The sequence below is a fragment of the Ascaphus truei genome, chromosome 3 (genome assembly GCF_040206685.1).
Source record: "Ascaphus truei isolate aAscTru1 chromosome 3, aAscTru1.hap1, whole genome shotgun sequence".
In the NCBI taxonomy this organism is placed as follows: Eukaryota; Metazoa; Chordata; class Amphibia; order Anura; family Ascaphidae; genus Ascaphus; species Ascaphus truei.
Genome location: NC_134485.1, coordinates 256779044 through 256792452, shown reverse-complemented (window position 1 = coordinate 256792452; position 13409 = coordinate 256779044). Strand labels below are relative to the sequence as shown.

At 46.2% G+C, this 13409-nt stretch overlaps 1 long non-coding RNA gene across 1 annotated transcript; it reads right to left on the bottom strand.

Moving 5' to 3' along the window:
* Positions 1 to 7323: 7323 nt before the first annotated feature.
* On the bottom strand, positions 7324 to 12903 carry LOC142491060 (uncharacterized). The gene is made up of 3 exons (XR_012800248.1): positions 12828 to 12903; positions 10582 to 10618; positions 7324 to 8463 (listed from the first exon to the last, which is right to left on the bottom strand). It is a non-coding gene; the product is annotated as an uncharacterized LOC142491060 (long non-coding RNA).
* Between the last annotated feature and the right edge of the window lie 506 nt (positions 12904 to 13409).

Here is a 13409-nt window from a genome sequence, read left to right as displayed (position 1 = left end):
TACTATGATCTGTCTCTTTGTTTGTTTTTCTCGTTTCATGACCTGAAAGCACTTGTGCAGATTCTTGAGGATCACAGGACTTATCTTATTGGACAATATTTAGCGCCAGGTTTATTTTGTTTTATGTTTGATTCTGGCTGTACTGGGCAGTAGGTACCAGGCAGCCTACTGCACCTATATTTAAAGAGTATATTATTGTTTATATCACTAGTTAGTTATTTAGGCACTTTAGCGCTTTATTCACAGTAAATTTCCATAGCACACAAGGGTACTGACCCAGGAGAGCAGAGAGGCCTTACCCTACAGCTTTGATGTGGTAATCATCTTAGCTAACCACCCAGTTAGAGAGGGCTGGACTAAAGGTTTAGATATACTCCAAAGCGGAGTAGGCCTTTATTTTGTTTATTTTGCCTTGTTAAAGGAACAGGCGCAATAAAGCCAGGATTTAATTTCACCCTAATCGGTCTTCATTAAATATACCTCTGCACACATCTCTTACATATGGTGTCAGAAGTTGGGATGAGAGGTGGCCCTTGAATTTCAAAGGGGCCCCGGAGACTGCCTGTGAGAATTTGTGTGCTTTTGCCTGTATACATTTCCTGCAAACAGCCTGAGCAACAAAACAAAGAATCACGTGCAGAAGTAACCAGATTTAAAGGGCTACACATCAGGGCAGGAAAACTACACTGCACTGGAGAAAGTCACAACGCCACAGTTTTACTGGGAGCATTGCGACATATGGTGACCCACACAAGGTACTAATGCTGTGACCAGAGTCTACCACACCACTTGTGTGAAGAAGAAAAAAACCTGGGATTTTAAAATGCATGCCCAGCTGAAGTCAAATACAGACTGCAAGAATAGGGAAAAAATATGTTCCTGGTGTAAAGAGCCCAACCACACAGAGCAGTGTCCCTTCAGGCCTTATTCCGATGATGAGGATGATCCCTATGTGGCCCCAGAAAAAGGGCTGCAGCCAGAGGAATATTTTTTTCAACGTGCCAAGGAACTGCAGCATCAAGCAATGCACTGTGGTCACAAGGTAGATACAGAAGTTTTACTTGGCAAGGGCACATTCAGTATCACTGATGAGAAATAATGTGTACACAGTACTGCTGATGTTTCAGAACCTACCAAAGTAAAGAAGAAAAAGTCTACAGAGACGCCTGTGAGAGCTACAAACTCTGCAAGCCGTCTGCCAACCTGTAGGACTACCAGCTGGTGTCCTAGCGAATACATTGAAAATGGCCATTAAATATACCTCTGCACACATCTCTTACAAGGACAAAATGGCATATTGAGTTGTAGAGGATATCAAGTTTGCCAAAGTGAGTTTGAGGTGCCGTGCCATATACTATGTCCCCTTAGTCTATAATTGGCATCAGCATCTGCTGTGCAATGTGCTTTCTGACCAGCAGACTTAGGGAAGATTTATTCCTATATAATATACCTAGTTTGGCTTAGGTTTTGGATATCAGGGTATCAATTTGCAACCAAAATGTTAAATAGGGGTCAAACCATAAGCCCAAATATTTGAAACTAGTAACAGGGGCTAGGATAGTATTAGATTTGGTTCTGATCTGTAGCTCCTTCATTGAAAGCTTTAGAACTGTAGCCTTGGTCGCAAATACCATTGTTACAGTCTTGGCAGTGTTTAGAAACAGTTTGTTTTGGGAAATTCAATTTTCAAGTCTCAAAAAGTCAGATTGAAGTACTTGTCCAAGGTCAGAGAGGTTAGGGTTGTGTGCATATAAGATTGTGTCATCCACATACATGTGTATTGAGGCTCCCTTACAAGCTGTAGCAAGATCATTAATGAACACTGAGAAGAGTAGGGGCCCTAACCGTCAGATCATTTATAAATAACATACCTGCAGTTATACTGTATATGGCGATCAATACTGATCTTAACGCTCCTCTCCCACTACTTCCAAGATTGTTGCAACCCTCTCATGCTCCCCCTCCCTCATTCTCTTACTGTCACGCTTGTGCTCTCCTCACAAGCGCAGGGAGAAAGGGAAGGACCCGTTAGCGAGGTGGGGAGGCCGCAGGGGATACGAAGGGAGTAAGTTGCCGCGCAGCTGGGGATCGGCGCACGTAGTCACGTGACCGCGCCGCGCGCATGAGAATGCGCGACGCGTCCGGAGGTCCGGAGCCAAGCTCAGAGACACCACTTATCCAGCTGCATGTGCACGCATGCTCTGACAGCAGAGCGGGATTGCGCGCGTTCTCAGGCACCAACCCGGGGTTGTGGGAAACCAACGCTTCAGCACAGGAGTCTGGAAATGGAAACCAGGAACATGGTACAGGAACATGGGCATAGAGTCCAGAACACAAGGTAACATCCAGAGAAGGACTGCTTCTAAGAGAACGTCCAGACTTCTTAAAGGCATAGTGACAGAATAGCAAGGTGCAGCGAAACTAAACATAACATAAGGGTTCTTAGTCTAATCCATTGGCCAAGGAATTATAAGCCTGCTATCACGTCAAGGTGAACCCTACTAAGCAGGTACCTACACTACCCGACGGTAAACTAACCTTAGTAGTATAAGAGTGACTGGATGTATTGTATTGTATTGACTGTATGTATTGTCTCTAGTATAGGCTGACATCACCCAGCAGTTATATACTATGATCTGTCTCTTTGTTTGTTTTTCTCGTTTCATGACCTGAAAGCACTTGTGCAGATTCTTGAGGATCACAGGACTTATCTTATTGGACAATATTTAGCGCCAGGTTTATTTTGTTTTATGTTTGATTCTGGCTGTACTGGGCAGTAGGTACCAGGCAGCCTACTGCACCTATATTTAAAGAGTATATTATTGTTTATATCACTAGTTAGTTATTTAGGCACTTTAGCGCTTTATTCACAGTAAATTTCCATAGCACACAAGGGTACTGACCCAGGAGAGCAGAGAGGCCTTACCCTACAGCTTTGATGTGGTAATCATCTTAGCTAACCACCCAGTTAGAGAGGGCTGGACTAAAGGTTTAGAAATACTCCAAAGCGGAGTAGGCCTTTATTTTGTTTATTTTGCCTTGTTAAAGGAACAGGCGCAATAAAGCCAGGATTTAATTTCACCCTAATCGGTCTTCATTAAATATACCTCTGCACACATCTCTTACATATGGTGTCAGAAGTTGGGATGAGAGGTGGCCCTTGAATTTCAAAGGGGCCCCGGAGACTGCCTGTGAGAATTTGTGTGCTTTTGCCTGTATACATTTCCTGCAAACAGCCTGAGCAACAAAACAAAGAATCACGTGCAGAAGTAACCAGATTTAAAGGGCTACACATCAGGGCAGGAAAACTACACTGCACTGGAGAAAGTCACAACGCCACAGTTTTACTGGGAGCATTGCGACATATGGTGACCCACACAAGGTACTAATGCTGTGACCAGAGTCTACCACACCACTTGTGTGAAGAAGAAAAAAACCTGGGATTTTAAAATGCATGCCCAGCTGAAGTCAAATACAGACTGCAAGAATAGGGAAAAAATATGTTCCTGGTGTAAAGAGCCCAACCACACAGAGCAGTGTCCCTTCAGGCCTTATTCCGATGATGAGGATGATCCCTATGTGGCCCCAGAAAAAGGGCTGCAGCCAGAGGAATATTTTTTTCAACGTGCCAAGGAACTGCAGCATCAAGCAATGCACTGTGGTCACAAGGTAGATACAGAAGTTTTACTTGGCAAGGGCACATTCAGTATCACTGATGAGAAATAATGTGTACACAGTACTGCTGATGTTTCAGAACCTACCAAAGTAAAGAAGAAAAAGTCTACAGAGACGCCTGTGAGAGCTACAAACTCTGCAAGCCGTCTGCCAACCTGTAGGACTACCAGCTGGTGTCCTAGCGAATACATTGAAAATGGCCATTAAATATACCTCTGCACACATCTCTTACAAGGACAAAATGGCATATTGAGTTGTAGAGGATATCAAGTTTGCCAAAGTGAGTTTGAGGTGCCGTGCCATATACTATGTCCCCTTAGTCTATAATTGGCATCAGCATCTGCTGTGCAATGTGCTTTCTGACCAGCAGACTTAGGGAAGATTTATTCCTATATAATATACCTAGTTTGGCTTAGGTTTTGGATATCAGGGTATCAATTTGCAACCAAAATGTTAAATAGGGGTCAAACCATAAGCCCAAATATTTGAAACTAGTAACAGGGGCTAGGATAGTATTAGATTTGGTTCTGATCTGTAGCTCCTTCATTGAAAGCTTTATAACTGTAGCCTTGGTCGCAAATACCATTGTTACAGTCTTGGCAGTGTTTAGAAACAGTTTGTTTTGGGAAATTCAATTTTCAAGTCTCAAAAAGTCAGATTGAAGTACTTGTCCAAGGTCAGAGAGGTTAGGGTTGTGTGCATATAAGATTGTGTCATCCGCATACATGTGTATTGAGGCTCCCTTACAAGCTGTAGCAAGATCATTAATGAACACTGAGAAGAGTAGGGTCCCTAACCGTCAGATCATTTATAAATAACATACCTGCAGTTATACTGTATATGGCGATCAATACTGATCTTAACGCTCCTCTCCCACTACTTCCAAGATTGTTGCAACCCTCTCATGCTCCCCCTCCCTCATTCTCTTACTGTCACGCTTGTGCTCTCCTCACAAGCGCAGGGAGAAAGGGAAGGACCCGTTAGCGAGGTGGGGAGGCCGCAGGGGATACGAAGGGAGTAAGTTGCCGCGCAGCTGGGGATCGGCGCACGTAGTCACGTGACCGCGCCGCGCGCATGAGAATGCGCGACGCGTCCGGAGGTCCGGAGCCAAGCTCAGAGACACCACTTATCCAGCTGCATGTGCACGCATGCTCTGACAGCAGAGCGGGATTGCGCGCGTTCTCAGGCACCAACCCGGGGTTGTGGGAAACCAACGCTTCAGCACAGGAGTCTGGAAATGGAAACCAGGAACATGGTACAGGAACATGGGCATAGAGTCCAGAACACAAGGTAACATCCAGAGAAGGACTGCTTCTAAGAGAACGTCCAGACTTCTTAAAGGCATAGTGACAGAATAGCAAGGTGCAGCGAAACTAAACATAACATAAGGGTTCTTAGTCTAATCCATTGGCCAAGGAATTATAAGCCTGCTATCACGTCAAGGTGAACCCTACTAAGCAGGTACCTACACTACCCGACGGTAAACTAACCTTAGTAGTATAAGAGTGACTTTCCCAGTCCTCCGGAATCCACAGGAGATAAGTAAAGGTCCCAAGGACGTCCAGGCAGGAACAGTATGCGATGAGTACCAGCAGGCACCAGGGCTGGTAGCAAAAGACTAAATGCAAAGAGAAAGTCAAAGAGAGGCTTACTTCCTGTCAGGAGGAAGAGGGCAGGGTTTGCCAGAAAGCAAGATGACGTTGCTTGCTTCAGAATCCTTAAAGACACAGGATCTTGACTCGCAGCTAGAGGGCGGCGATCAGAAGTAAACAGGTAAGGAAGGGACACGCCGCAGGGGGCGTGTTCCGCGCATCGTTACACTCACCCACCCTCATCCTCTCTCCATCCCTTCCCTCATCTTCTTACCCCCCTCCCATCATCCTCCCCCCCTAATCCTAACCCTCATTCTTCAACATCCTCTCACACCGCCACCACTCTCCTCCTCCTTCCTCACCACCACCCCCTTCCTCATCCTCTCCCCCTCCTGTCGTAATGTCTTACCTGTGGAGGTCCTCCTGGCAGACAGTGGCACTATCAATATCTCAGAGCTTTCTTTGAGTTTCCACCCTGATTCCAGCTGAAGGCTCTGAGAACACCAATGGAGACAGGAGACACACAGTGGAGCTCTTCTCTGCTCTCCGTCAGGTAAAGCTGGGTTATGATTGAAGGAAACGACATTTCCCAGCATGCAGATGGGGGACGTGCGCACTCTCCTTAATAACATAGAGCCCTCCCAATGGTCAGTCTTCTCCTTGGCTTGGCATGCAGGGGGTGGGGGGGATGACGTGCAGCTCCGTTGCCCTGGTTATCAGACGCTGCGTCCTCCAGGAGATGGCTCCATTTCTGCCGCTTTTACTTCTTGGTCGGAGGCCAGAGAGGGGACCCCTGCACCGGGCCACCCTCCGCACGTTGAGAGAGTGAGAATACCGGACACATACATGTCCGGTATTACCTCTCAGTTTTTGCCGGACATAGTGGCAAAATACCAGTCTCCCCAGTTCAAAACTAGACACCTGGATATCTCTCCCCATACCCCCACCCCTCCCCACACCCACCCACCCACCCACCCCTTCCACACACCCACCTTTCCTCACACCCCCCTCCCTTAGTTCACCTCCGCCTATCCCTTAAAATGAGTCAAAAATGACTTTAAAAATGTATTAGAAATTTAAACAATATCCCTTCATCTTCCCATTGCATTACCTGCCAAACGTTATTATATATGTAACGTCTAAATTTAACATAGGTTGAACTCAATCGATATGTCTTTTTTTTTTAAAAACTCATCTACTACAGTATATAACTATGCCACCAGGTGGCAGTAAGCACATTTTAAACCAGATATGCAGGAGAATGGTTTTGTGATGATAGTAAATTCACAGGAGAGGAATGGGGTGAAACTTGGAGGCCATGTGAGAGTGTGAAACAAAACAGACACTAGTGGATAAGCAGAAGAGCAGTTTCTTAACGGTTTATTTGAAGGCATTAAACAGCAGGGATCACAGTCAAGAAATAAAAACATTACTTTTGGTATGTGGGATCTGAGCCCAATTCCAAAATCATGTCACAGACAGTGCGGCTGCATAGCAATGACAAGAGAGAGCCCGCAGAGCAATAATAACATGAGACACTGCAGAGCAATGACAAGAGAGCCTGCAGAGCAATAATAACATGAGACTGCAGAGCAATGACAAGAGAGAGCCCGCAGAGCAATAATAACATGAGACACTGCAGAGCAATGACAAGAGAGAGCCCGCAGAGCAATAATAACATGAGACAGTGCAGAGCAATGACAAGAGAGAGCCCGCAGAGCAATAATAACATGAGACACTGCAGAGCAATGACAAGAGAGAGCCCGCAGAGCAATAATAACATGAGACACTGCAGAGCAATGACAAGAGAGCCTGCAGAGCAATAATAACATGAGACACTGCAGAGCAATGACAAGAGCCCGCAGAGCAATAATAACATGAGACACTGCAGAGCAATGACAAGAGAGAGCCCGCAGAGCAATAATAACATGAGACACTGCAGAGCAATGACAAGAGAGCACGCAGAGCAATAATAACATGAGACACTGCAGAGCAATGACAAGACACAGCTCGCAGAGCAATAATAACATGAGACACTGCAGAGCAATGACAAGAGAGAGCCCGCAGAGCAATAACAACATGAGACACTGCAGAGCAATGACAAGAGAACCCACAGAGCAATAATAACATGAGACACTGCAGAGCAATGACAAGAGAACCCGCAGAGCAATAATAACATGAGACACTGCAGAGCAATGACAAGAGAACCCGCAGAGCAATAATAACATGAGACACTGCAAAGCAATGACAAGAGAGAGCCCGCAGAGCAATAATAACATGAGACACTGCAGAGCAATGACAAGAGAACCCACAGAGCAATAATAACATGAGACACTGCAGAGCAATGACAAGAGAGAGCCCGCAGAGCAATAATAACATGAGACACTGCAGAGCAATGACAAGAGAACCCGCAGAGCAATAATAACATGAGACACTGCAGAGCAATGACAAGACACAGCTCGCAGAGTAATAATAACATGAGACACTAGAGGTAGTCCTCGCTATCTAACGTTTCACTTTACAACGAATGGCATATCCAAAGCTTTACAACGCAACTGTATGGGCCGTTTCTCGACACTGGAATACGTTATCCAACGCTCACCACCACTGATTAACATGGGACTCACTTTACAACGGTTTCACTTTCCAGCGCTACTTCCAGAACGGATTCCATTGGATAACCAAGGACTGCCTGTACAGAGCAATGACAAGAGAGAGCCCGCAGAGTCATAATAAGAAGAGACACTGCATAGCAATGACGAGAGAGACTGCAGAGTAATAATAACATGACACTGCAGAGCAAAGACAAGAGACTGCAGAGTAATAATAACATGGGACACGGCAGATCAATGACAAGAGAGAGCCCGCAGAATAAAATTAACATGAGACACTGCAGAGCAATGGCAAGAGCAGAAACGTCAACCTACTGTAACCCTGCTTGCCCGTCTGCTATGGCGTTTACATCAAGTGCCTATTTACATGGCTGTGCTCAGTCTTTGTTACCATTTCATGGTGCTTGATTCGGCTAGGCGGAGAAGATGCAATGAAGGGCACCAGAAATGTTATTCATGCAAACAGGAGCTTTCTTTAATGCCGTAGATAAGGACTTCCCTTCTGGGCATAGCCTTCCTCCATGTGATCCAGGAGAGTAGGAATGATCCACTTCTATAGACACCGTCTGATTAGGGCATTGTACCTAAATACAAGACAAGAAAGGGTATACAGGACCTGCCCTACTATAAGACCATCTATATACACTATACACAATGATGTTCCTCCCCAATGAATTCCTCTAGGGATCTGCCTTCTAGAACATTCCCCCTCACTATATGTACCCTTCTGTGACAATGTCACCAGGCAGAATGGGGCGGAGCTTACACTGTATGAGCCCACAAAGTTAACCCCTTAAAGCCATAGTAATTCCAAGGGGGGTTACACTATCCCCTATCGAAATATGATGTCTCCAACATCCCGCAAATACAGTATACATTTCTTCTCAATATATATATTTTGACAGTACCTTTACTGTGAACATCCTAGCAAAGTATTTAATACCTAGCATTTTTGCCACTATATTATCAGTACCCCTGTGCCATATACATTTTGGGCATATGCCAGTTATGGTTAGAACACACATGTTCTTACTTATAGCTTCTCTATAGGACATAGTACACAAAGAATAGAGTTCTGCAGGCACACGTCCAAAAGGTCAGAAACAAAAGAAATGCTGGTGCTCCTAGAAGTAGAGTGGAGTCCTGCAAATCCCAGAAAGCCATGGAAGAGTACAAGTAACAGGAGGGCACACAGACTGATGCATGGAAACCGTTTTGGTTTGTCACTCACCTCACGGCAGCTATCCCGAGGCGCCAACTCGGATTCCCACGACGTCACACCACGCATGTGCATGGCGCCCCGACTAAGTGTCTGCATCACAAGCAGCGAGCACGCGCACAGCCGTCTGGTCACCATGGAGACGCAACGCTCCATGGAAAGGGGAGTGCATCATAGCTCTCCATGGCAACCATGCAGAGAGGCGGGGAACAAACCCCCACAAAGTGAAAAATAACCAACAGAAAAGTCATAAACCGCTAGTGAAAAATAAAACTACTGTGATCGACCCCCGTTATAGATTCTGGTAATACTACCTCTAAGGACCCCAAATATTAATTATAACATAAAAATCAATATATTAAAGAAAACAAGGTAACACACAAAATTAGACAACTGGTTACTATACAGAGCTAGACAAACAACACTAAACAAAATAAACATTGCACATAATGAACAAGGTAAAGACAAGTGAGAAATAGGAGCGCACCGCCAAGGGAGCAAAGTTAGGCAAAAATAAAAACTAAATAACACCATAAAATGTAAGACAACAATGTGACGGTGCACGTCTCCAATCAGGAAGCGGACCTGCAGGGCTGAGGAAGGGATACAGAACAACCGACCAGAGCCCAGGGACAGAGTGCTGTTAGAGTATCCGTAGTCGGTAAGCCGGCAGAGGTCAGGGCTGGCGGCAGCGGTGCAGAATCCAGGTGACAGGCAAAAGGTCAGGGCAGGCGGATAGCAGCGAGGTCAGGGTCACGGTCTGGGGTCAGCAACAAAGGAATCCAAACAGGCAACAGGGAAAGGCGTGACAGCGAAGACTGACAGGAGCTGCAAAACTTAGACCTTGCTCGGCGACTTCCACTGGGAACTGCAGCCTTATATAGCAGGCTGCCAGTAACCAAAATGGCCGAACTGAGGAGAAAGGGCAGGCAACCTGGAAAACCCGAACTGCAGCAAAACGCGGCACGGATCGGGCAGAATCCTTACAAACAAATACACAATGGAAATAGACCACAACTGAGCTTGCGACGTAGTTGCCAATCAATCAAGATCCATAATTAAAACTTCCAGTAGAAGACAGGGGCCACAGAGGTGAGGAAACACTGTAAAGAGAATTGATCTCCTGTCAAGGAAACATTTAAAATGTTCACCACCATTATTGGTATAGACTATATATCCACTACGTTTCCCTTCTAAGAAAAGCTGTGTCCCTATCAAGGGCACCACGTATAGGTTGTACTAACTCTATTTGTCTTCCCGGGGGCTTAATCATACTTTTATGTATCTTAGGCAGAGTATAATATACAGGATATTTAGGATTTTCCATGTATAGGAACTCTCTTTTTCAGAAATCCAGCGATTATGAAGACCCAACATGAGTATATCCTTTATCTCACAAGCATATTAATTCGTAGGGTCTCTATCCAATGTCATATAACAATTGGTATGTTAGAGCTGACAGATAGTCAGCATTGATCTGTACCTGTATAATGGGCGTCTGCTGCTCCATCTCTGGGGATCTGGAAGAGAAGAAGGATTTAAGATTCAAACTTCTTTCAAACTTAAAAAGGTTTACTTCCATATTAAAAATGTCATAATTAACTGTAGGAACAAAAGAGGGTCCTCGTGTGAGGACTGACAACTCAGTGTCAGTCAGTTGATTATGCGACAAGTTGATCACCAAAGAGTCTGTACTCCATTCTTGGTCTGCGACTGGAGTAGATGGGGTTCCCTGGTGGTTCCTCTTCCCACGTCTGATCCTTTTTTTGCCCCTTGTAGTTTGGCGTTGTCCTAAAAAAAAAAGGTACTGGGCTATGTCCACTCTGACGTTCAGTGGAAGAGTGCGCATCTGAATCACTTGGAGTTGGTTCCAGCATGAACTGCGGTTTACGTCCTCTTGGCTTGCTTCGTGGTTTTCCTTCCGGCACTATAACTACATTGTTTGACCGCTCCCTATTTTTATTTATTCTTAGCAGCATAATACTATGTCCGAGAATATGCAGACCATAGGGGTCAACTATTCAACCATTCCCTCTGCAGTTACATCATCATAGTAATTTCGGCACATAGTATATGTAGCCAGGGCTGGTTTCTGGCTACCAGTCTGCCCTTCTCCTGGCAGTAAGCCCTGGTAAACGCAGGCCTGCCAGGACTAATTCTGTGTTTTCCCCACCCCTAGCAGCATCAGTGAGTCACAGGGGAGGCGGTGCAACTAGGTGTTGTGTCCACTCAGGGACTCAGACCTGGTTCCTGCTTTTCCTGTACTTAAGGGGCTGCACTACCAAATTCAGCAGTTGTGCCTCTACCCTTGAGAGAGGCTGGTCTACCCGAATAACTGTGCAGGGTTCTGCTAGTTTGTACTCCCTCCCTTAGGGGAGTGGAAGACTGTTCCTCTTACTTCACCAGGGAGAAGGGAAGAGCTAAGGGTAAGATCCCAGTGACTGCTACAGCGCAATAAGCACCGCCCCTCAATGGGGCTGGACCCAGTACGCACCTTCCCGCTGAAGGTGCAGCCGCGCCGTACTGCCAGGTTTTTTTAAACTCAATGAAATTGAGTTTAGAACTTGCGACGGAGGCGTGGCCACGCCCCCGCCGGCTGTTCACCCAATGAGGGTGAACCAGCCACGTGAGGTCATGGCCACGCCCCAAACCCCAACCCCATCGCAATCTCCCTCTCTCCCTGGAAGACCGCAGATCGTGGTTAGCGCTGTGCACGCGCCGCCCCCCCACGCCGGGCGCGCGTGCAGCAGTGCTGTCTGGGATTGTAGCCTAAGACTGCTTCAGGTGCCCTACGCCTGGAGTGAATGTCCAGGGTACATCCTGAGGGTGAAGGCCCCACTGCGTTTGGTGGCGCGCGCGGCAGCGTGAGTGCGGGCCACCAGCCCCTTACCTAAAGTGTGCTGGTCCCCGCTGCTCCCTTCCGACAGGGCTGACTGCGTGCTGTGACGCGTCAGCCTGTCGGAGCTCTAAGCTCCAAGTGATAGAAGCGCTGACGCGTCACGTGGCACGCAGGGGGACCAATCACAGATTGGATCCCAGCAGCCAATCAGAAGGGAGGTAGTGTCAACCAATGGGAGCAAAAAAAAAAAAAAACGACATGAAATGTGTACAAAATTGGAACTTTTCTGGGATTATTTCCACCCAGAAATACAACCAGGTTTTTATCTTGATCTATGGAGTTATATAATCAAATCTTATTATTTCATAATTTGCTATACAGGACTTAATACTGTATATTATCCTGCCAGGACTAATTCCCTTTACAAATTCAAGTAAAACTCTATATTAATCCTTAACAGAAACTAGTTGGTGTGTTATTGTATAAGAAAAACTGCATTATAGTATATCAGGATTTGAGGCGTCTTATTAGATTTGTAGCATATGACAGTAGCTTATTAGAGCAGAAACACACACACACACACACACACACACAACACCATTTTTGGTGCTGTGTCTGTGGGGCTGCGGCGCGGTGTTTGTGTGATGGCCCCGCCCTCCACATCATGGCTGCGCCCCTCCCCCCCCCCCGACCTGTTTTGGCCACGCCCCCCGCTCAGAAAAAAGTTTCCTGCAGACCGCAGATCACGGTGCAGTGAGTTGCACGCAACGCCGGCAAGCAAGACAGCCGTGCGGACGCGTGCAACGGGGCCTTTGCCTAAGAATTGCCTGCTGCTGTGAATGCTGTAAGATCTGCAGTGTGCAATAAAGTGTGTTCCTGTTTTACTATACCTTCCAGCTTGAGACTGCAATCTATCAGGGGAAGGCTAAAGAAGTTCTCCTGCAGGGATTGCTCCCTACCTCCCTGGGGCCTGCAAGAGATGGAGGCGCTGTTACCTGAGTACGAATTGGTTATTACCCCAGAAGCCTGTCCTTATATCCCCTACCACCATGCGGGAGACTCAGATCTTCTGTGAGCCGTGTAGCAGCAAAGGGAGGGGGATATGTGGTGTTACATGTACAACAGTCATATCTGCATCTCATGTTATGACAGTAATATAATTATTATAACCATGGTGGAAGCATGGGACATAACATAGTTAACCGATAGATTTATTGCAACAGCATCACACATACAAATGCAGCAGTAGTGTGAAATAACGGGTAGGATGGTGGCAGTGTGAGAGAGGATACACAGTGTCAGTGACAAGAGACATACAGATACACAGCACACCTGAGGAGGGCGGAGCTTGTCCAGATCGTAGTGATTGGCTTTCAATGCTGTCAGTTGTTATCTCCCGCGCTGTCACACCTTCACAGCGTGTACTGAATGCACCTCTATGATTGGCTTCCCGCAGAAGTTATTTGCAAAAC